Source organism: Mustelus asterias, chromosome 19 (assembly GCF_964213995.1).
Source record: "Mustelus asterias chromosome 19, sMusAst1.hap1.1, whole genome shotgun sequence".
NCBI lineage: Eukaryota > Metazoa > Chordata > Chondrichthyes > Carcharhiniformes > Triakidae > Mustelus > Mustelus asterias.
Window position 1 is genome coordinate 32268084 of NC_135819.1, and position 23773 is coordinate 32291856.

The following is a 23773-nucleotide window of genomic DNA, read 5'->3' on the forward strand; positions in this document are numbered from 1 at the left end:
GGAGTGGTACGGTGTCACAGTGGTTAGCACTGCTGCCTCACAGCACCAGGGACCCGGGTTCAATTCCCGGCCTGGGTCACTGTCTGTGTGGAGTTTGCATGTTCTCCCCATGTCTGCGTGAGTTTCCTCCGGGTGCTCCGGTTTCCTCCCACAGTTTGAAAGAGGTGCTGGTTCGGTGCATTGGCCATGCTAAATTCTCCCTCAGTGTACCTGAACAGGCGCTGGAGTGCGGCGACTAGGAGATTTTCACAGTAACTCCATTGCAGTGTTAATGTAAAGCCTATTTGTGACACTAATAATTAAACTTTAAACTTAATGACTGCAGCTCACCAATAAAACTCAAGAAACCCAGGACAAAACAGCCCACTTAGTCAGCCATCCTGTTTACAACCTTAAACATCCACTCCCTCCACCACATGCGTACCATGGCTGTAGTGTGTGTTATCTACTAGATGCAATGCAGCAGCTCAGCAAGGCGCTTCGACAGCACCTTCCAATCAGCCCTCCCGCCAATTGTAACAGCAGACAGGCCAGGTATAATTGCGTTCATTTGGCCCCCTAACGGGCTAAAGTGCCTGTCTGATTGTCAACTGGCGCACTTCCATCTCCCGCACGCACCCATTGACTGAAGTATCGTGTGAGAGGTTGGGAGTGTGACTGCTTGAACAGCGTGAAATTCTGGCCTCGGACTAAACACCGGCCGGAATTCTCCCATCCCACCCGCTACTGGAATTCCCAGCGGGCGGGGGGCGGACCATGTACAGGTCCATTTTGGTTGGGCAAGAATCTCCGGTTTTCAGGCGAGTGTGGCCGGGGAATCCCACCCACTTTTTTTCATATCAAAGGACATCCTGAAGCAAGTTACATTTAACTTAAAGTTTATTTATTAGTGTCACGTGCATAGATTGGCAAAACTGGGGCTGTCTCCTTGGAGAACAGAAGATTGAGTGGAGAATTGATTCAAAATCATGGGTGGAATTTTATGGCCCAGTCAAGGTGTGGCAATGAAGCTACTGTGAAAATCCTCTAGTCGCCACACTCTGGCACCTGTTTGGGTACACTGAGGGAGAATTTAGCATGGTCAATGCATTTAACCAGCATGTCTTTCCAACTGTAGGAGGAAACCGAAGCATGGGAATGCATGGGAAGAACGTGCAGACTCCGCACAGATGGTGAGCCAAACCAGGAATTGAACCCGGTTCCTGGCACTGTGAGGCAGCAGTGCTAACCACTATACCACCTATTAAGTACTTTATAAGTGTAGCCACCATTGTAATGTAAGAATGTGGCAGCCAATTTGTGGGTAGAATTGTGCAACAAATAACAAGATTATTCAGCAGCCAATTAGTAATCAGCAAGCTCCCACAAACAGTAATGTGATAATAGGTTTTTTTTGAGATGTTGTTTGATGGGTGACATGGTGGCACAGTGGTTAGCACTGCTGCCTCGCAGCGGCAGGGACCCAGGTTCAATTCCAGCCTCGGGTGACTGTGTGGAGTTTGCACATTCTCCCCATGCCTGCGTGGGTTTCCTCCAGGTGCTCCAGTTTCCTCCCACAGCCCAAAGGTGTGTGGGTTAGGTTGATTGGCCATGCTAAATTGCCTCTTAGTATCAGGGAGATTAGTGGGTTAATGTGTGAGTTTACGGGGATAGGGCCTGGTTGGAATTGTTGCTGGTGCAGGCTTGATGGGCTGAATGGCCTCTTCTGCACTGTAGGGATTCTATGATATTATGATTCTATGGATACACATTGGCCAGGACACCTGGGATAGCAACACTGCCCCTCTGATTGCGTGAAACGCAATCCTTGACGCTCACCTAAGCTCAGAAGATTCCGATTGGATCATTGAGATATGTTGATTCTTCAAAAATAATTTATCAGTTCACTTATGAGCCAATTTATTGTCAGTTAATATTGGATAATTAGTATAAATGTATGGGGAGAACCCACATTTCATTAGTGAAGGGGAATAAAGAGCAGCAGTGAGCAGTTGTTTTTGAAAATGAGTGGCACAGTGGTTAGCACTGCTGCCTCACCGCAAGAAGTTTAACAACACCAGGTTAAAGTCCAACAGGTTTATTTGGTAGCAAATGCCACTAGCTTTTGGAGCGCTGCTCCTTCATCAGGTGGAGTGAAGATATGCTCACAAACAGCGTATCTCCACTCCACCTGACGAAGGGGCAGCGCTCCGAAAGCTAGTGGCATTTGCTACCAAATAAACCTGTTGGACTTTAAGCTGGTGTTGTTAAACTTCTTACTGTGTTTACCCCAGTCCAACGCCGGCATCTCCACATCATGACAGCCTCACAGCGCCAGGGACCCAGGTTCGATTCCGGCTTCGGGTGACTGTGAGTGTGCAGTTTGCACGTTCTCCCCGTGTCTGCGTGAGTTTCCTCCGGGCGCTCCGGTTTCCTCCCATGGTCCAAAGATGTGTGGGTCAGGTTGATTGGCCATGACAAATTGACCCTAATGTCAGGGGATTAGCAGGGTAAATATGTGGGGTTGTGGGAGTAGGGCTTGGGTGGGATTGTGGTCAGTGTAGACTCGATGGGCTGAATGGCCTCCTTCTACAGTGTAGGGATTCTATGAATTCTATGAAATAGAGGAAGGTATACAATGATGTTTCCCAGCAATTGATACTAGGGTAATTTCTATTCTTGATATATGTTAATGGCCGAATCTTGGGTGTACAGCACATAATTTCAAGTTTTGCAGACAACACAAAACTTAGAAATGTTGTGAACTGAGACGAGGACAACGATAGTGGAATTGGTAGTTACATGGGAGATTAAAGTTAATGCTGAGAGGTGTTAAGTGACACATTTCAGTGTGGATAGTAAAGTAAGGGCAACATAAAATAAAAGAACAGAGGGACCTGTGGGTACATGGACACAAAATATTGAGGGTGGCATGTCAAGTTAGAAAGTGGTTAAGAAGCATATAGACAAGATTATGAGCTGTGTAAGTGGAAGCATATAACACAAAGGATAGGAAGTTATGATGAGCCTTTAGAAAACACTGGTTCAGCCTTCACTAGAGTATTGTGTTCAATTCTGGGCACCACACTTTAGGGAGCTTTAGAGAAGACGCGGAAAAGATTTCCAAGAATGGTTCCAGGGATGAGAAACTTAAGTTCCGTGCATAGATTGGCAAAACTGGGGCTGTCTCCTTGGAGAACAGAAGATTGAGTGGAGAATTGATTCAAAAATCATGGGTGGAATTTTATGACCCAGTCACGGTGCAGGCAAGCTGGAAAATGTGGCAAGCCATTCAAAGTCCATTGAGCTTGGCGGGACTGGAAAATTCTACTGGCACATAGTAGGGCGACCGGTCTGGGAGGAGTAGATAGGGAGAAATCTTTCCTTTGGCAGAAGAGTCTAGGAACTTAGGGCACAAATTTAAGGTGAATGGCAAAAATAAAAATGGCTACCTGACGGAGTTTTTCACACAGCGTGGTTAGGATCCGGAGAGTTCTACTGAGAGTGTGGTGAAGGTAAGGCCAATCATGGCTTCCTCAAACTAATCAAACAAGCATTTGGAGGGAGAAATTGTTCAGAGCTATGGGGAAAGGAAGCAGGATGGAACTAGCTATGCTGCTCTTGGAGAGATCACATCTGGGCACATTGGGCCAAATAGCATCTCCCTGTGCTGCAATCATCCCATGATTCTATGGTCCTATATCTGTGCTGTTAATTCTGGCCTCCTGAGTATCTGCAACTTTTATCATCCCACTGCTGGTGGCATGCTTTCATCTGCCAAGACCCTCACTTCTGGAATTCACTCCAGACACCTCCCACCTCTCCATCTCTCTATCTTTCTTTTCCTCTTGAAGTCGCAGCTACCTCTTTGGCTAAGCCTTTTTAATATCTCCTTAAGTGGGGAGGCAGTGGGGCAATGGTATTGTCACTGGACTAGTAATCCAGAGACCCAGGGTAACATTCTGAGGACCCGTGTTCAAATTAGAATTCAATGAAAATCTGGAATTAAAAGTCTGCTGATGACCATGATGTGGAGATGCCGGCGTTGGACTGGGCTAAAGACAGTAAGAAGTCTCACAACACCAGGTTAAAGTCCAACAGGTTTATTTGGTCGCACAAGCCACAAGCTTTCGGAGCACTGCCCCTTCATCAGGTGAGTGGGAGTTCTGTTCACAAACAGGGCATATATAGACACAAACTCAATTTACAAGATAATGGTTGGAATGCGAGTCTTTACAGGTAATCAAGTCTTAAAGGTACAGATAATGTGAGTGGAGAGGGGGTTAAGCACAGGTTAAAGAGATGTGTATTGTCTCCAGACAGGACAGTTAGTGAGATTTTGCAAGACCAGGCAAGTCATGGGGGTTACGGATAGTGTGACATGAACCCAAGATCCCGGTTGAGGCCATCTTCATGTGTGCGGTACTTGGCTATCAGTTTCTGCTCAGCGACTCTGTGTTGTCATGTGTTGTGAAGGCCGCCTTGGAGAACGTTTACCCGAAGATCAGAGGCTGAATGCCTGTGACCGCTGAAGTGTTCCCCAACAGGAAGTGAACAGTCTTGCCTGGTGATTGTCGAGCAGTGTTCATTCATCCATTGCCATAGTGTCTGCATGGTCTCCCCAATGTACCATGTCTCGGGACATCCTTCCCTGCAGGAGAACAGTGACCATGACACCACACAGCCCTGCCACAGCAACCATCATCGACACGGATGCCATCATCTCACGTGAGAACACCATCCACCAGGTACACGGTACATACTCTTGCAACTCGGCCAACGTTGTCTACCTGACACGCTGCAGGAAAGGATGTCCCGAGGCATGGTATATGGGGGAGACCATGCAGACGCTACGACAACGGATGAATGAACACCGCTCGACAATCACCAGGCAGGAGTGTTCTCTACCTGTTGGGGAACACTTCAGCAGTCACGGGTATTCAGCCTCTGATCTTCGGGTAAGCGTTCTCCAAGGCGGCCTTCACGACACACGACACCGCAGAGTCACTGAGCAGAAACTGATAGCCAAGTTCCACACACATGAGGACGGCCTCAACCGGGATCTTGGGTTCATGTCACACTATCTATAACCCCACGACTTGCCTGGGCTTGCAAAATCTCACTAACTGTCCTGGCTGGAGACAATACACATCTCTTTTACCTGTGCTTAACGCTCTCTCCACTCACATTGTCTGTACCTTTAAGACTTGATTACCTGTAAAGACTCGCATTCCAACCATTATCTTGTAAGTTGAGTTTGTGTCTTTATATGCCCTGTTTGTGACAGAACTCCCACTTACCTGATGAAGGAGCAGCGCTCCGAAAGCTTGTGGCTTGTGCTACTCAATAAACCTGTTGGACTTTAACCTGGTGTTGTGAGACTTCTTACCGTGATGACCATGAAACCATTATTGATTGTCATAAAAAACCCATCAAGTTCGAATGGCCTCATTCTGCATTGCAGGGCTTCTATGGGCCTGATTTTATCATCATGTTGCGCCCGTTTTCGGGTGTGAAAACTTGGTAAAGTCGGGCGTGAGGTGAATAGCACATTCCGCGCCTGTCTCCATGCCAGTTCCCCCTTTACCAAGGTTTGAAATTGGCTGCGATCGGGACCGCACCCAAAACGGGCGTGACAGCCATTCAAATGCATTTGTATGCATTTATATTGACTTAATGGGCTGCACACCCAACCTTACCGGCACTTCCCCCTTTATCACCACGTTCGCCCGTCCAGATTCGGCGTGAAACAGACATGCTCTACAAAAGTCCAATTCGGGTGCTCCAATTAGTGAGGAGGTAAGTGCCGAGAGTCCGATGGCTCTCTGCTTCAGATCAGTGGTGGGTGGAAGGGGGGGGTCCGCTGCCACTCTGCCTGAGATTGGAAGAGGGAAGGGGGAGGGGCCTGTGATCGGTCTGGGTGACGGTGGTGGGGGGATAAGGGGGTCAGTAATGTTGAGGGGGTGGGGCAATGTCTGTGGGGGCCAGGGGGAGGCATTATCCGGCGCGGGAGGGATGTGGCAGGGGAGCCGCATTCTATCATTTCTTTTTTCTGCACATGCGCAGTTGGAGGCGCCGATCGAAGCTGCAGGATTTCAGGCGCGTTAAGCCCCGCCCACAGGCTTGTGCAGCGCGATTCAGAATCGCTGGTATATTTTCAGGCAGAGTGCGTATGGGGGCGCCTCAGAACGGGTCTAAAAGTCGAATCAGAAACACTCCCAGTTTCAAGTCCGCAGCACTTGGAATCAAAATGGTAAAATAGGGCCATATGTTTCTATCATTGGACCGTTGGAGGAAACCGGAGCACCCGGAGGAAACCCACACAGATACAGGGAGAACGTGCATACTCTACACAGGCAGTGACCCAAGCTGGGAATTGAACCCGGGTCCCTGGCGCTGTGAGGCAGCAGTGCTAACCACTGTGCCACCGTGCCGCCCCATAGTCTAATTGAAAGGAGGTTTTATTTTGTGTTATGTGTTCAAGCCCACCATGCTAAGCTGTGAAGCTGGATTCAATAAATCTGGTTATTGCTGGATTCATCCCTCTCCCTGGGAAGTGACTGAGGCTGAACCAGACTTTGCAATCTACATGCCGTATTTATACCCTTTATTTTATGTTGCCTGACATAATGTTTCAGCCATATATCCATGCCATCACTAAGACCATCTATATTCCCCTCTGTGACTTTGCCCCTTCCGCAGACCAGCTGCTGCTGAAACCTTCAGCCCCACATGGGGCCTTTGTTACCTCGGGATTCACATATCCCAATGCACTCCTGGACATTCTCCCTCATTCTACCCACTGTCAACCTGAGACCATCCAAACACCCAAAGTTCTGCCACCCATCCTCTACCTTACACCAGTCATCCATCACCACTGAGTTTGCCTGTTGACATTAACATTAAGAGTGCCCCTGAGTTTAAAATTGTCATCCCTGTCTTTGTGAAGCCTCCAGGACCTTGCCCCTCCTTTCCTCTGTAATCCCCTCCAGCCCCACAACCCTCCCCCCAAGTTCCAAGCAGTGAACCAATTGGAACCATGTGGAACTGGCAGCTAGCTTGTGGGTCCTGAACCCGCAGCCTTCTCCCTAACTGAGGCACGACTGACATTCAGAGGTGGCATTAATGTGGATCAGGGCTGCAATGGTGGAGAGGCAGCCGATAGGCAGGAAACAAGCCACCAACTCTGGCCTCTTGCGCATCCCTGCCTTCAACTGCTCCACTATTTGTGGCCATGTCTTATATGTCAAAGCTCTGGAATACCCTCACTAAATCTCCCTGCCTCCCTTACCTCTCTTTCTTCCTTTAAGGCGCTCCTTAAAACTTGCTCCTTTGACCCATCATTTGACCTAAAATCTCCATAGGTGGTTTGATGCTACATTTTGTTTTATAAGGGTCCAGCTTAGGATGCTTTACCCCTCTGAGGGCACTATATAAGCACAAGTTGTTGCTGGGGTCAATGCACAACAGATCCCACCCTAGCCGAAAAACCTCCTATGTGGCCTAGCAAGCCACTTGGTTATAACAGGCTGAGCGGGTAACAAAGTGTTAACACTTTCATTAAAACCAGAGGAGAGAGGAATTTGTTATAAACGTGTTATGTTTGCATGGTGCTCTGCCAAGAGCAACTATCATGCACCCTCCATTTACAACAATAAAATAAAGCAGTGGGCACTGAGGTCGGGCATTGATAAAAGCAGCTACTAAACACAAACTCACCGATCATTCTGTGGGTGTTACTCTGTTACTGTGGGTGAGAATCCAATACTTAATGGTAATTGTCACCCACCTGACGTTAAGTACAACACTAATTAAATGTCGCCCATTGAGCAAACCATCAATTAAATCAAATTATTAGCAGGCAGGTCTCAAGGCACTTTTATATTATAGGAGCACAGTCAATGGGAGTCGTGTAAGACTGTCTTTGTGGGCCACATTCCATACTGTATATGCCACCATGCTTGGGCAATAGATGGCATCATAGACCCACGGAGATTTGGCTCTACAAATGAGCTGCAAAATGAAGGGAGCTCCTTCAAAAGGTAGGGGCCAATTTACCTCAGCTGACTAGATGGCCAGTGTGTTGTCCAGAGTGACACCGACCGCAGGATTGACTTCCATCCTGGCTGAGGTAGACTCGAGGCCTTCTCACCCTGCCCCTGAGAGTGTAAGGCAATGATAAAACCACTACTGTTGTTAAGAAAGCTGCCAAGTAAAACAATCCCAGATGAAGCATCAGCCGACAATAAGCCCAGGACCGGCCTCTGTGCGGAGCACACATGGATGGATGGATGAATGAATGACTTCAAACAGTGGAACCACAAGGATATGGTCCCCCAACTTCACAGCAGCAAACCAATTGGAACCATGTGGGGCTGGCAACTGACTTGCAACCAGGAAACAAGCCCCAGAAATTTGGTCTCTGCTACTGTTCTTGTGCCTTTGAATCCAAACCACACACGACCCCACCGCTCCCCGCACTCCCCCCCCCCCCCCCCACCCCCCACCCACCCCCCCACATCGGTTCCCCCACCACAACCACTACCCCCCCCCCTTCCTGGTCAATCGCCCAGGTTTAACCAGATGCCTTGGTTGATCCAGAACTGAGCTTCAAAAACTGGTAACTATTTTAAAGATTACTCATTCATATCCTTGCATTATCAGCTGCCTCTCCACTATTGCAGCCCTGATCCACATTAATGCCACCTCTGAATGTCAGTCGTGCCTCAGTTAGGGGGAAGGCTGTGGGTTCAAGACTCACTTCAGAACTTGAGCTCCAAAGTGAAAGCTGACTCTCCAGTGTGGTACTGTCTGAGGTGTCTTCTTTTGGATGAGGTTTATTCAGCATCGTCGCAGAAGCCAAGCAAGAGCCCAGTCTGTGGCTAGACGGAGTCCTTTGAGGTTAGTCAGCGGACAATCCTCGGCAATGTGAGTCACTGATTGGACTGCACCACAACTGCAGCCTGGATGGTCTTGGTATTTCTGTGGTGTCACTCATCAGTATCTGGCCAACTCCGGTGAAACCAATGATCCTCCCAGCAAGGTTCACCAGGTTCGCACTTGAAGCAGCCCAGTATCACAGAATCACAAACCACCAGCAATATGAAATCCTGTGGATCCTACAATTTGCATCCTGCAACTCAAATTGGCAAGTCATGTTGCAGCTTTATAGAACCTTAGTTAGGCCGCACTTGGAATATAGTGTTCAATTCTGGTCGCCACACTACCAGAAGGATGTGGAGGCTTTGGAGAGGGTACAGAAAAGATTTACCAGGATGTTGCCTGGTATGGAGGGCATTAGCTATGAGGAGAGGTTGGAGAAACTTGGTTTGTTCTCACTGGAGCAACGGAGGTTGAGGGGAGACCTGATAGAAGTCTACAATATTATGAGGGGCATGGACAGAGTGGATAGTCAGAAGCTTTTTCCCGGGGTGGAAGAGTCAATTACTAGGGGGCATAGGTTTACGGTGCGAGGGGCAAGGTTTAAAGAAGATGTACGAGGCAGATTCTTTACACAGAGAGTAACCTGGTGTTGTTAAACTTCTTACTGCAGATCTTTTACACAGAGAGCGGTGGGTGCCTGGAACTCGTTGCCGGGGAAGGTAGTGGAAGCGGATACGGTGGTGACTTTTAAGGGGCATTTTGACAAGTACATGAATAGGATGGGAATAGAGGGATATGGTCCCCAGAAGGATAGGGGGTTTTAGTTAAGTCGGGCAGCATGTTCGGTACAGGCTTGGAGGGCCGAAGGGCCTGTTCCTATGCGGTAATTTTCTTTTCTTTGTTCAACGTTGAAGGACTATCCGAAGCCACCCAAAGTGATCTGCATTCAAGCTCCATAGCCCCCATCGGGTGAAGCTGGAAGGTACAAGATACACAGTTCATGTTATATTGATACCCATCTGCCCTTTTAAGTAGACATAAATGGTGCTATTTCAAAGAAGAGGATGGGAGTTCTCCTCAATATCCTGGGCATTGCATGGTATTCTGGACTTTATTCAGAGGGGCATAGAGTATAAGAGCAAGGATTATACAAGACACTAGTTAGGCTTCAGCTGGGGTACTGTGTACAATTCTACAGCACCACACTATGGGAAGGATGTGAACACATTGGAGAGAGTGCAGGAGAGGTTTCCACAAATGGTTCAGGGATGAGAAACTTCAATTATGAGGGTAGATTGGAGAGGTTGGGATTGTTCTCCTCGAAGAGAAGGCGGTTAAGAGGAGATTTGATAGAGATGTTTAAAATCAAGGGGGGGACTGGACAGATTAGATAGGGAGAAACTGCTCCTGCTTGTCAAAGGGTCAAGAACGAGAGGGCACATATTTAAAGTGATTTGCATAAGAAACAAATGCGATGTGAGAAAAAACAAAATTCACCCAGCAAGAGGTTTGGGTCTGGAATGCACTGCCTGGAAGTGTGACGGGTCATTTAAGAGGGCATTAGAAACAAGGTTCGGGGTAGGAGGAAAGGCAGGGGAATGGCACTAAGTCATGATGCTTGATTGGAGAGCTGCTTCAGACATGATGGGCCAAATGGCCTCCTTCTGTGCTGTGACAATTCTGTGATTCTGAATATTCATCCCTCAACCAATGTCACAAAATACAGATTATCTGGTCATTCTCACATTGTTATTTGTGGGAGCTTGCTTTACGAAAATTGGACGCTGTGTTTCCAACATTACAACAGTGACTTCCAAAGTATTGCATTAGCAGGAAAGTGCTTTTGGACATCCTTAGATACACATCTGTCTTTCTTGACCCAATTTTCTCCATTTACCTCCTTCTTAGTTTCTAATAGTCTCTCCTCCAAAAGCTCCAACTTCTCCAAAACGCAACATCCATTTAAAATATTCCACACCATGGGCGGGATTTTACACCGGTGGGGTTTTACAATCCTGCCCGAAGTCAACGGACTTTGGAACGGCTCGCTGTATTTTACGGCCCAATCCCACTGTGGACGCTTTACACCATTATTCTCATCCTGTCTGTCCACCAACATGTTCACCACAAACACCCCATATTCAATGACCTCCATTGCCTTACTACTCCAAACGCCACAGCCTCTCCCAGCCTAAATCTCCTCCTGCCTTTTCTTTAATCCTTTAACTCTGGTCTATCGTGCATCCCCCTTCATCTTTATCCCAATACTGAATGGAGATTTTAGCCACTTCAATTGTTCCCTCTGGGGTTCCCTTCCTGAACATTTGCATCTCTTCCTTCCGTTAGCAAGCCCTCCTGAGATCTAACTTATGGGAATAGAGGGATACAAACGGATGGTCTAGTTAGGAACACATGATCGGTGCAGGCTTGGAGGGCCGAAGGGCCTGTTCTGGTGTTGTATTGTTCTTTGTTCTTTGTGTTTAAGCTGTTGATGCCTTTCCAAATGGCTGTTCTTCATGACTCGGCCTTCATTCCTCGACCACTTTGCACGTGGAAAGAGCTCTGCAATTCATTTTACATTAAAGAAGTCATAGAAATTCAAATTGCTGTTATAAACTGGGAGCATCAGGAATTGAAGTTGATCTCCCTACACAGGAGCAGAACCATGGGACAAAATTAAAGCAAGACTAATATTTCCTTTACTTTTTAGAGAACCTAGGAATAAGTTAGAGATGTTAGTCACTCTCAAATGGGGGATTTTATTATTTAGTGGGATTGAAAGGTCAAGAAACAAGAACTTATAATTGGTTAACTCACTTTGTTAGCATTAAGAAACAACAGTTTCTCAGTGAGAGGTACCTCACAACCTTATGTGAGGAGTAGAACTCAGAACCAAAGGTGATCGGTCCTAGTGGTCATTTTTCATTGACCACTTCTTCTTTACATACTTCCCTTGGTCTCCTGAAACTCACTGTGATATACTTACCTCTCCTTGAATCAGTTGCTGAGCAGAATAACTATATATAGCCCTTCAGAGAGTCCAAATTGGTATGGCAAGTATGTACCTTTACATGCGTGTCGTAGTCCAGAGCTATGGTTAGTGATGGTAGTGTTCTCAATGTTTTTTCCATCACACAGCTGACCAGGAATCTCTCCCGCTCTTACCGCCTGCCATTGGCATGTGTTGGAAGGGGTTTTCAGGTGGTCATAAGTTATGAATGCACCTTCCTTGGCCGACAAGTTCTTGGGGTGGGAATGGAACCCAGCGTTTCAGAGGCAGGGATGGTACATAAGAACTAGGAGCAGGAGTAGGCCATCTGGCTCCTCAAGCCTGTGCCGCCAATTAATAAGATCATGGCTGATCTTTTTGTGGACTCAGCTCCACTTACCCGCCCGCTCACCATAACCCTTAATTCCTTTTCTGTTCAAAAATGTATCTATCCTTGCCTTAAAAACATTCAATGAGGTAGCCTCAACTGCTTCACTGGGCAGGGATTTCCACAGATTCACAACTCTTTGTGTGAAGAAGTTTCTCCTCAACTCAGCCCTAAATCTGCTCCCCCTTATTTTGAGGCCATGCCCCCTAGTTCTAGTTTCACCCCCCAGTGGAAACAACTTTCCTGCTTCTATCTTATCGATTCCCTTCATAATCTTATATGTTTCTATAAGATCTCCCCTCATTCTTCTGAATTCCAATGAGTATAGCCCCAGTCTACTCAGTCTCTCCTCATAAGCCAACCCTCTCAAATCCAGAATCAATCTAGCGAATCTCCTCTGCATCCCCTCCAGTGCCAGTATATCCTTTCTCAAGTAAGGAGACCAAAACTGTACACAGCACTCCAGGTGTGGCCTCACCAGCACCTTATACAGCTGCAACATAACCTCGCTGTTCTTAAACTCCATCCCTCTTGCAATGAAGGACAAAATTCCATTTGCCTTCTTAATTACCTGCTGCACCTGCAAACCAACTCCTTGTGATTCTTGCACAAGGACACCCAGGTCCCTCTGCACAGCAACGTGCTGCAATTTTTTGCCATTTAAATAAAATAGTCCATTTTGCTGTTATTTGTACCAAAATGGATGACCTCACATTTATCAACATTGTACTCCATCTGCCAGACCCTCGCCCACTCACTCAGACTATCTATATCCCTTTGCAGACTTTCAGCTTCCTCTGCCCACTTTGCTCTGCCACTCATCTTAGTGTCATCTGCGAATTTTGACACACTGCACTTGGTCCCCAGCTCCAAATCATCTATGTAAATTGTAAACAATTGCGGTCTCAACATGGATCCCTGAGGCACACCATTGGTCACTGATTGCCCCATGGCTCCACATAACCATATATAGACATGTTGTGCCAAGCATTCATATCAAAACAATCCAAAATTCTTCACAGAATATTGCAATTCTTGTTGGAATTTGTTTTATAAAGTTACTGCTTTGTCTTTCAGGAATACCTTTGTGTCCACTATCTAGAGGTTGGGCGGGACTTTCTGCCCCCTCGGATGTGTTTCCCACCATTGGCTGGTGGTGGGATATTCCGGTCCTGCCACTGTTAACAAGGTTCCTTGTGTTGTTCGCATCCTCTGCTGCCAGGGAACCCACGGCGGTGGGGGGGGAAGGTTGCCTGTTGGTGGGGCTAGAAGATCCCGCTGGCAGTAACGGCCAGAAAATCTCACCCATTGTTTTTTTTTCATGATCTAAGCTCAAAGTCAACAGCTGAGCCAAACACAAAAGCAAAATACAGGAGATAATCTGAAATAAGAATGGAAGATTGCTGGAAACACGCAACAGATCAGGCAACGGGTGGGATTTTCTGCATATCCCATTGCATGTCTTGCAACGGCGAAGGTGGCCCGCCATTGGCCGATGGTGGGGTCTTTTGCCTCATGTGAACAACTGGAAAATTCTAGCCAACATGTAGAATCATAGAATCCTACAGTGCAGAAGGAGGCCATTTGGCCCATCGGGTCTGCAATGACCACAATCCCACCCAGACCCTATACCCAGAACCCCATGCCTTTACCCTAGCTAGTCCCCCTGACACTCAGGGTCAATTTAGCATGGCCATTCCATCTAACCCGCACATCGTTGGACTGTGGGAGGAAACCGGCGGACCCGGAGGAAACCCACGCAGACACGGGGAGAATGTGCAGACTCCACACAGACAGTCACTTGAAGCGGGGAATCGAACCCGGCTCCCTGGCATTGTGCTAACCATTGTGCCACCGTGCTGCCCCACGAGGCAGCATGGTGTGGGGAGTATTAACTTCTTAGGTCAATGAGGTTACATCAGAAATGGAAAAGAATGTGACAGGATTGAAGCAGGCAGAGAGGCAGGGAGAGGGGAGGTAAGGACAAAGGGGAAAATCTGATAGAATGGAAGGCAGCAGAGATTAAAGAATGAAAGACATCACGGGTTGATATTGGCGTAAGTGGCAAACACAGGATACTTACCAACAGAACCCAGAAAAATCGGAGCTGTGATTATGATTTGAAATTCTTGCACCCAATTTTGCAATGGGAAGGGGGTGAGATATCTCATTAAAAGAGGAGGTGCTTTCCCTCTCGCTTACATTGAGCTTCACTGGCAGTGCAAGAGGGGATTAAGCCCCTAAAAAGTTTGAACGGACGGAAGATATATTTGGTGGCGGCATCACATGGGAGATGGCAGAAAAGGCAGAAGATGTTTGATTGGATGAGGAGGCTGGTGAGGTGGATGGTGAGGACAAGGTGAACACAAACCTAGTTTGGGGATGGATAAGGACAGAAACCTGAGAAGTGTGGCATATGTAATCATCGATCCGGTCAAACATGGTGGGGAGCGGCGGAGGAAGGGGTGGTGGAATCCTCGGCTGAGGAAACAGGGAGATATCTTGGTAGCTGTAGCGTGGAAAGCTGCATTGCCTGATACGATGCAGCAGAGATGGAGGAACTGGGAGAATGGAATCGAGTCTTTACAGGGAGTGAGTTGGAAGGAATTGCAATCAAAGTAACTCAGCAATCAGTGGGCTTATAGCAGATATGGGCTAACAGCAAGGTCCCAGACATGGAAACAAGGAGTTAGGAAGGGAATGGATGAGTTGGAGATGGACCTCACCAACAAAAGGTGAGGTTTGGTTGGAAATTGGTAGCAAAGTTGATGAAATCTTCCAGTTTGGGGTGAGAACAGTCATCAGTATAATGAGGGAGGAGACCTGAGTAGGATCAAAACAAAGGATATTTCACATATTTCACAGAAAGTCAGGCACAACCAGGACCATACAGGTTCCCATGGCTACAGCTTTTAGATGAAGAAGAAGAAAAGAGTCTGAGGAATAATTGTTCAGTGTGGGAGCAAGTTTAGTCAGGTGGAAGAGGATGGTGGATGGGAACTGGATGATCTTCCATTCAAGGACGAAACCCACGTGCTGGTTAGGTGGATTGGCCATGCTAAATTCTCCTTCAATGTACCCGAACAGGCGACTAGGGGATTTTCACAGTAACTTCACTGCAGTGTTAATGTAAGCCTTACTTGTGACACGAATAAATAAACTTAAATTAAATTCAGCCTATTCACTCTGTGGCTTCCTGCACAGGTGCTGCCTCACCTGCTGGGTGTTTTCAGCATTTTCTGTTTTTAGATTGCATGAGGTTTATTTTGCTCTCCTTTTAAAGATCTCCTTCCTGCAGAAGTTGCAGGTAATTATCTTCAATCCATTCAATCCATAAAATTCTCCACCAATTCCCCAGAACCACCCTCCATGTGTTTAGTGTCTAGCCTGTTCTGATATCCAGCAGTCTCTCTCTCATCAATTGTCAAAATCTTCCAATTATTTATTTCCCTCCACATTCACAGCGAGATCAGATCAAATGATTAAATGGATGAACAAGGGGCCAACGTTTGTGCATATAAGATAATAGTTAACAAAAGCATGTTATTACAGAAGATGAATTAAAATGGAATGTTATAGAATACCCTTAAAGTACCATGATGCAAATTCTTGAAGGAGATACTTTAAAATATAACTGTACAACCTTAACATTGGTGACATACTGCTTCACACTGATACAGACACATCCTTTCTGTCAGAGGGACAATGGTGTTAATTAGATTCAAGGCAACAAACTCCTTCTTAACAATTAAGCAGCCACAAATCGCACTACAAACCTGACAACCCAACACAAAGCCCCTTTCTTATTTAACCCTTGACTAACTGCTGCCGGCTGTTCTTATGCAACAATTGGACCTGCACAATTCATTCATTGTCACCGAAGCCTTATGATTTTCTGTTTTAACACAATTCTGCTTCATTATTATTAAGTCGGGTCTGACCTGACAGGGCACAGTGAGGACCCTTGGTGAGGTGTTCTGGTAGAACAGGGGACTGGGATGTTTAGAGAGAACATTTCAATGGATTGTCTAGCCGGGAGGAGCTAAACTGTAACACTATTTGAAGAGCAGGGAAGGTTTCCCCTGTGATAGTTACCCCTTGGCCGACAGATTATGTTTTTTTGTTTATCTATCTATCTGTCTTGTCTGTCTGTCTCTGTCTGTCTCTGTCTGTCTGTCTATCTATCTAGCTGTTTATCTGTCTATCTGTCTGTCTGTCTATCTATCTATCTATGCATTAGCATCACAAGTAGACTTACATTAACACTGCAATGAAGTTACCGTAAAAATCCCCTAGCTGCCACATTCCGGTACCTGTTCGGGCACACTGAGACAGAATTTAGCATGGCCAATGCACCTAACCAGCACGTCTTTCAGACTGTTGGAGGAAACCAGAACACCCAGAGGAAACCCACAGAGACACAGGGAGAACGTGCAAACTCCACACAGACAGTGACCCAAGCCTGGGATCGAACCCAGGTCCCTGGCGCTGTGAGGCAGTCGTGCTAACCACTCTGCCACTGTTGTTTGTGAGATCTTGCTGTGCACACATTGCCTGCCGCTTTTTCTATATGGCAACAATGACAGCAGTTCAACAGGACCTTCGTTGGCCGTGACGCACTGTGGGATGAAAGGCGTTTAATTCATACAAGTCTTTCTTTCTGTGCCACAGATACAGACATTACACTGAACAATACACCGAATACCAACAGAAAAACATAATGTAGTAAGGGTGTAAATTGTGACTTTTATTTTGAACCTTTGCTGTGTAAACTGTTCACTTTTCTTGCTGCAGTACAGAATCCGCTTTGCTCAGATCTCGGAGCCCATGAGGAGGAAAATACACTGTTCACCGCACAATGCAGGATGAATTGCGACTCCCCCCCCACCCACCCACCCCAATGCTTTCAGTTTTTGCCTTGTTCTGGCACTCATGCACTCTTTTATCCCGTGAGCTCTCACTTCCTTAACATATGCGCACCGAGAGTCACCTTGCTGTGTGCCAAATAAGTTGTGACAAAAAGTTGTCTGATGTGAAATGTCAAATTATGGTAATGTCAGTGCTCCTTTCAATCGAGTGCATTTTTATAATGCACCTGGATTATTTCTTTTTAAATAAACCATTATTCCGAGTAATTTAAATACACCAGGCTTTTGCATTATACAGGAAGAGGCAATGAGACTCATATTTCCCCGGTCTCCTCTGCCTGTTCTCTTGTCCTCTTTCTCTGTCAGTGGCTAACAGTTCCAAGTGCACTAACTGTGCTCATATACCTTTCCACACTTCATGTAGAAACCTAGCTGACGGGTGCCCACAGGTTATTTGAAGTTGGCTGTGCGAGGCACGAGTGCGGGTGAATCCCCACAAGAATTCTCCCAGTCTAGCTTTTACCCAGATTTCCATGGCTCCTCCCACACCCATGGTGCTTATACAGAGCACAAAACACAAACATTTGAAATCGGACCACTCGGCCCCTCGAGCCTGTTCCGCCATTTAACAAAGGCTGATCTGTCTGTGCTTCGAATTCCACATTCCCATCTACCCCCAATAACATCTGATTCCCTTGCCTAACAAGAGTCCATCTACCTCCGTCTTAAAAATGTTCAATGAGCCCTGCTTTCTGAGGCAGGGAGTTCCAAATTCGCACAATCCTTTGAGAAACGATTTTCTCCTCATCTCTGTCCGATAGGGAGACCCCTAATTTGAAAAACAGTGCCCTCTAGTTCTGGACTCGCTCACAGGAGGAAACACCCTTTCCACAGGAATAACGTCAATACCATTCAGGATCTGATAAACTTCAATCAAGTCATCCCACACTCTTCCAAACTCCAGTGGAAACAATCTCAGCCTGTCAAACCTTTCCTCATAAGACAACCCGTTTGTTCCAGGTATTAATCCAGTAAACCTCCTCTGAACCATTTATTATGCATTTGCATCCTTCCTTAAATAAGGAGACCAAAACTGCACATAGTATTTGAGATGTTGTCTCGCTAATGGCCTAATTAAAGCTTAACGTCTTGACTTTTATGCACAATTTTCTCTCATAATAAAGGACAGCATTCCATTAATCTCCTTAATTATAGACTGTACCTGCATACTAACCTTTTGTTTATTGACTCATGCACAAGAACACCTCGACCCCTCTACACCTCATAATTCTGCAGATGTTTTCCATTTAACTAATGCTCACGTTATTGTTCCTGCCAAAGTGAACAAGTTCACATTATGCCACATTATACTCCATCTGCCTGATTTTTGCCCACTCACTCAACCTATCCATATCCATCTGTAAACTCCTTATGTCCCCTTCACAACATACCTTCCTACTTATTTTTATGTCATGTACAATTTTAGCTACCATGCCTTCACTCCCCTCAATCTAAGTCATTGATATAAATTGGAAAAAGTTGAGGTCCCAGCATGGAGCCCCGCAGGACCACTCATCATTTTCTGCCTACAAGGCAAAAACCAATTTATGCATACTCTCTGTTCACTTTCAGGTATGATGTGGAGATGCCGGCGTTGGACTGGGGTAAACACAGTAAGAAGTTTAACAACACCAGGTTAAAGTCCAACAGGTTTATTTGGTAGCAAAAGCCACACAAGCTTTCGGAGCAAGTCCCACTCACCTGAAGAAGGGGCTTAGAGCTCCGAAAGCTTGTGTGGCTTTTGCTACCAAATAAACCTGTTGGACTTTAACCTGGTGTTGCTAAACTTCTTACCCCACTTTCAGGTAGCCAACCTTCTAACCAGGCTAATACATTGCACCCCCTACACCGTGAGCTTTTTCTTTCCACAATAACCTTTGATGTGGCACCTTATCAAATACCTTCTGGAAATCCAAGTACAGCACATCTACAAGCTCCTCTTTATCCAGAGTGCATATAAAGCACATGGGATTGGGGGACATGTATTGAGATGGATAGAAAACTGGTTGCAGAGAGGAAACAAAGAGTAGGAATTAATGGATCCTTTTCAAATTGGCAGGCAGTAACTAGTGGGGTGCCACAGGGATCGGTACTGGGACCCCAGCTATTCACAATATATATTAATGATTTGGATGAGGGAACAAAATGCAACAACTCAAAGTTTGCAGATGATACCAAGTTGGGTGGGAGGATGAACTGTGACAAGGATGCAGAGATCATTCAGTATGATCTGGACAGGTTGAGTGAATGGGCAAATCAATGGCAGATGCAGTACAATTTGGATAAATGTGAGGTTATTCACTTTAGAAGCAAAAACAGAAGGCAGATTACTACCTGAATGGCTGTAAATTGGGAGAGGGGAGTGTGCAGCGGGACCTGGGTGTCCTTGTGCAGCGGGACCTGGGTGTCCTTGTGTACCAGTCACTGAAGGTAAGCATGCAGGTGCAGCAGGCGGTAAAGAAGGCAAATGGTATGTTGGCCTTCATTGTGAGAGGTTCCGAGTACAGGAGCAGGGATGTGTTGTTGCAATTATACAGGGCCTTGGTGAGGCCACACCTAGAGTATTGTGTGCAGTTTTGGTCTCCTTTTCTGAGGAAGGATGTTCTTGCTCTCGAGGGAGTGCAGCGAAGGTTTACCAGGCTGATCCCGGGGATGGCGGGACTGATGTATGAGGGGAGATTGACTAGATTAGGATTGTTTTCATTGGAGTTCAGATGAATGAGGGGGGATCTCATAGAGACTGATAAAATTCTAACAGGACTAGACAGGATGGATGCAGGAAGGATATTCCCGATGATGGGGTGTCCAGAACCAGGGGTCACAGTCTGAAAAGATCGGATAGACCATTTAGGACGGGGATGAGGAGACATTTCTTCACTGAAAGAGTGGTGAGCCTGTGGAATTCATTACCACAGGAAGTAGTTGATGTCCAAACATTGAATGTGTTCAAGAGGAGGCTGGATATAGCACTTGGGGCGAACGGGATCAAAGGTTACGGGGAGAAAGCAGGATTAGGCTATTGAGTTGGACAACCAGCCATGATCGTAATGAATGGTGGAGCAGGCTCGAAGGGCCGAATGGCCTCCTCCTGCTCCTATCTTCTATGTTTCTATGTTTCTATAACTCCTTCAAAGAGCCCCAATAAATTGGTTAAACATGATTTCTCTATCGCAAAACCATGCTGACACTGATTATCTTGAGTTTCTCTAAGTGTCCTGCAAAAACTCCCTTAATGATTGATTCTATTACTTTCCCCATAACCAATGTTAAGCTAACTGGCCTATATTGTAGTTCCCTGTTTTCTGCCTCCCTCCCTTCTTGAATAGAGGGCTTATATTTTCTACTTTCCAGTCCAATGGAACCTTTCCAGAATCTAGCGAATTTTGGAAAATTAACACCAACGCATCTACTACCTGAGTAGCTGCCTCTTTTCAGACCCTGGGACGAAGTCCATCAGGACCTGAAACACCTGTCCACCCACAGCTCCATCAGTTTGCTCAGTATAGCTTCCCTAGTGATTGTAATTTCACCAAGTTCCTCTTCCAGCTCTCAAGTTACGGTGATTACTGGAATGTTTTCAGTGTCCTCTATAATGAATATAGAAGAATAATATGTTTATTAATTTCATCCACCATTTATTATTTGCACAGTAATATGCATTTTGCTTAAGAATGATTCATTTCTTAAATTCCTTAGTGAACCATGGAGTGGATCCTCCCCTTAGAAATGTTGTTTATAGGAGGAATATACTTATTCTAAGTATTCCGAAATAACCCCTGAAATGACTGCTACTGTTTCTCGATTGACCTCTAGTTTTACCTCTAGTCTGGTATCCCAGTTCGCTTCAGATAACTCAGCTTCCATGCCCACATAATTACCCTTCTTTAAGTTTAAAATACTAGTCTTAGACCCATTCTTCTCCCTTTCAACCTGGTTGCAAAATTCAATCATATTCTGGTCCCTGCTACCTAGGCGTGCCTTGGGCAGATCTTTACACTGTCCAAGCAGGTGCGCACCCATCCCGGAAGCATGTGATCTGGTAACACAATGGGTACCACTGCTGCCTCACAGTGCCAGGGAGCTGGGTTCAATTTCGACTTTGGGTGACTGTCTGTGTGGAGCTTGCACGTTCTCCCCGTGTCTGCGTGGGTTTCCTTCGGGTGCTCCGGTTTTCTTTAAGGATGTGCAGGTTAGGTGGATTGGCCATGCTAAATTGCCCCTTAGTCTCCAAAGATGTATAGGTTAGGGGGATTAGTGGGGTAAATGCCCAGGGTTCAGGGGATAGGGTGGGTGGGCCTGGGTAAGATGCTCTTTCGGAGAATTGGTGCAGACCCGATGGGCTGAATGGCCTCCTTCTGCACTGTAGGGACTCTATAGTGAAATTGCCTGTGAAGATGTCAGGCATGCATCCTGATGTCATTGTGCACTCATGCAATATTGCAGTCAGTGGGCGATAGTGAGGATTGGTCACACCATGCCACAATTAGGGAGCTCATTGACAAGGCTAAAGCTGTAATTGTCCAGAATATTACATTGCCTGGGCAATTTTTAGGTTGGCGCATAGAAAACACAGACAGCTGTCCAATCCATTTTTGCTGCATTGAAGATTTGTGTCTCTCTGACACCCTCTGTGCATGGGTCACCCCATTTACATCTCTGCAGATGGATGTAGTCTACCCAGCAAGGAGCACCTGCTCAGAGGAGAAACACAAGGGACAGAGAGAGAGGAGACCAGGTGGTCACAGGTATCACCTCGGAGCAGAGTCACAGGGCCAGCGGGGAGGACGTCCCCACAGCAGTCACCAGCACCCAGCTGCCAGGGGGTGTACAGGCAGTGATCCAACTACTTTGACAAGACAGAGATTCAGTGCCCACAGGAAACTCCGGCTTTCAAGGGATGACCATATGCCAAATGATTGGGCCAGCTGTAGCCTCCAATTGTGTGGGTCGACACCCAATGCCCATTGTTGTGCATTGGAGATGTGATACACGGGACAGACCTTGGGGCAAAAATGAACAGAGATTTATTAACGGTGTGTGATATCTTCCATGGCTGTTTCTCCTCTGTTTCTCGCGCTCGGTCTATTACATCATTTCCGGTGCATACAGCAGCGCTCCAGTGAGCCAATAGAAATAAATACAAACACATAACATTTCCTCCCTCCTTAAATTAAAGGTCACCAAACAAATTCAACATGACCAATAGTCAATGGGCGGGATTTTACAGCCTAGCTCATCCCGAAACCGCAAAATCCTGCTCCAGGCTAATGGACCTTTCCATGGTCCACCCCTCGCCCGCTCCGATTCCCGTGGCAGGCGGGACGGCAAAATTCCGGCCAATAGGTTAGTCACTATTAATAAGTCAAGCTGTCTGGAGGTCATCGGTCTTGGAACGGTTGATGGGGAACCTCTGGGTAGTCTTCCTCGCACTGATAGGAACCTCTTCGCCTTTCCACTGATGCCATCAGTGGTTGGTTTAACCGGTGTGACTTGTTTGTCCTGGGTTGCCTTGGCCAATAGCTCCCAAATCCCACAACTGCAATATAACACCTGTCCTACCATTGTTACTAAAGTCATTTAGTTAATTTAGTTACTCACTTAATTAACTTAGAATCATTTCCTATGTATGCCATGCCTTTTTCCCACATGAAGTGAATTCCCACATGAACCTAATTCGTTACTGATTCGGTCTGGCACAGTTACCTATCTCCTCGCACACCCCTTACTGACCATGCAGTTTGAAAAGGTTGTCTCTTTTTTCGACTCTCTGATGAGTCACTAGCTAGTTTACAGTAATTAATACCACTTGAACCAACTGCTTTCTAATGGTTGACAGATAACCACCACTGCAGGCAGATCTCTACTTAACAAGCTGCTCTAACTTAATTGAAGGTTAGTGCTATGTTAGATCTTGATTCTTAATCTATATTTAAGTCTGAAAAGGATTTATCAGAACTTACCATGCAAACCTAATTTGCTGTCACTCAGTCTCTGTCACAAACAGGCTATATTTAATTCATTCGTGGGACGCAGGCATCGCTGGCTGGCCAGCATTTATTGCCCATCTCCAGTTGCCTGAGGGTAGTGAGACTCAACCGCATTGCTGTGGCTCTGGAGGGCAGCACGGTGGCACAGTGGTTAGCACTGCTGACTCATGGCACCAGGGACTCAGGTTCAATTCCAGCCTTTGGGTGACTGTCTATGTGGAGTTTGCACGTTCTCCCCATGTCTGCATGGGTTTCCTCCGGGTGCTCCGGTTTCCTCCCACACTCCAAAGATTTGCGGGTTAAGTTGATTGGCCATGTTGAATTGCCCCTTAGTGTCAGGGGGATTAACAGGGTAAATAAGTTGGGTAATGGGGATAGGGCCTGGGTGGGATTGCTTTCGGTATAGGCTCGATGGGCCCAATGGCCTCCTTCTGCACTGTAGGGATTCTATGATTCACATGTAGGCCAGACTGAGTAAGGACAGCAGATTTCCTTCCCTAAAGGACATTAGTGACCTAGGTGGATTTTTCCAACAATCAACAATGGTTTTGTGGTTATTGACAGATTCTTCTTAGAATCTTAGAATCCCTACAGCACAGAAAGAGGCCATTCAGCCCAT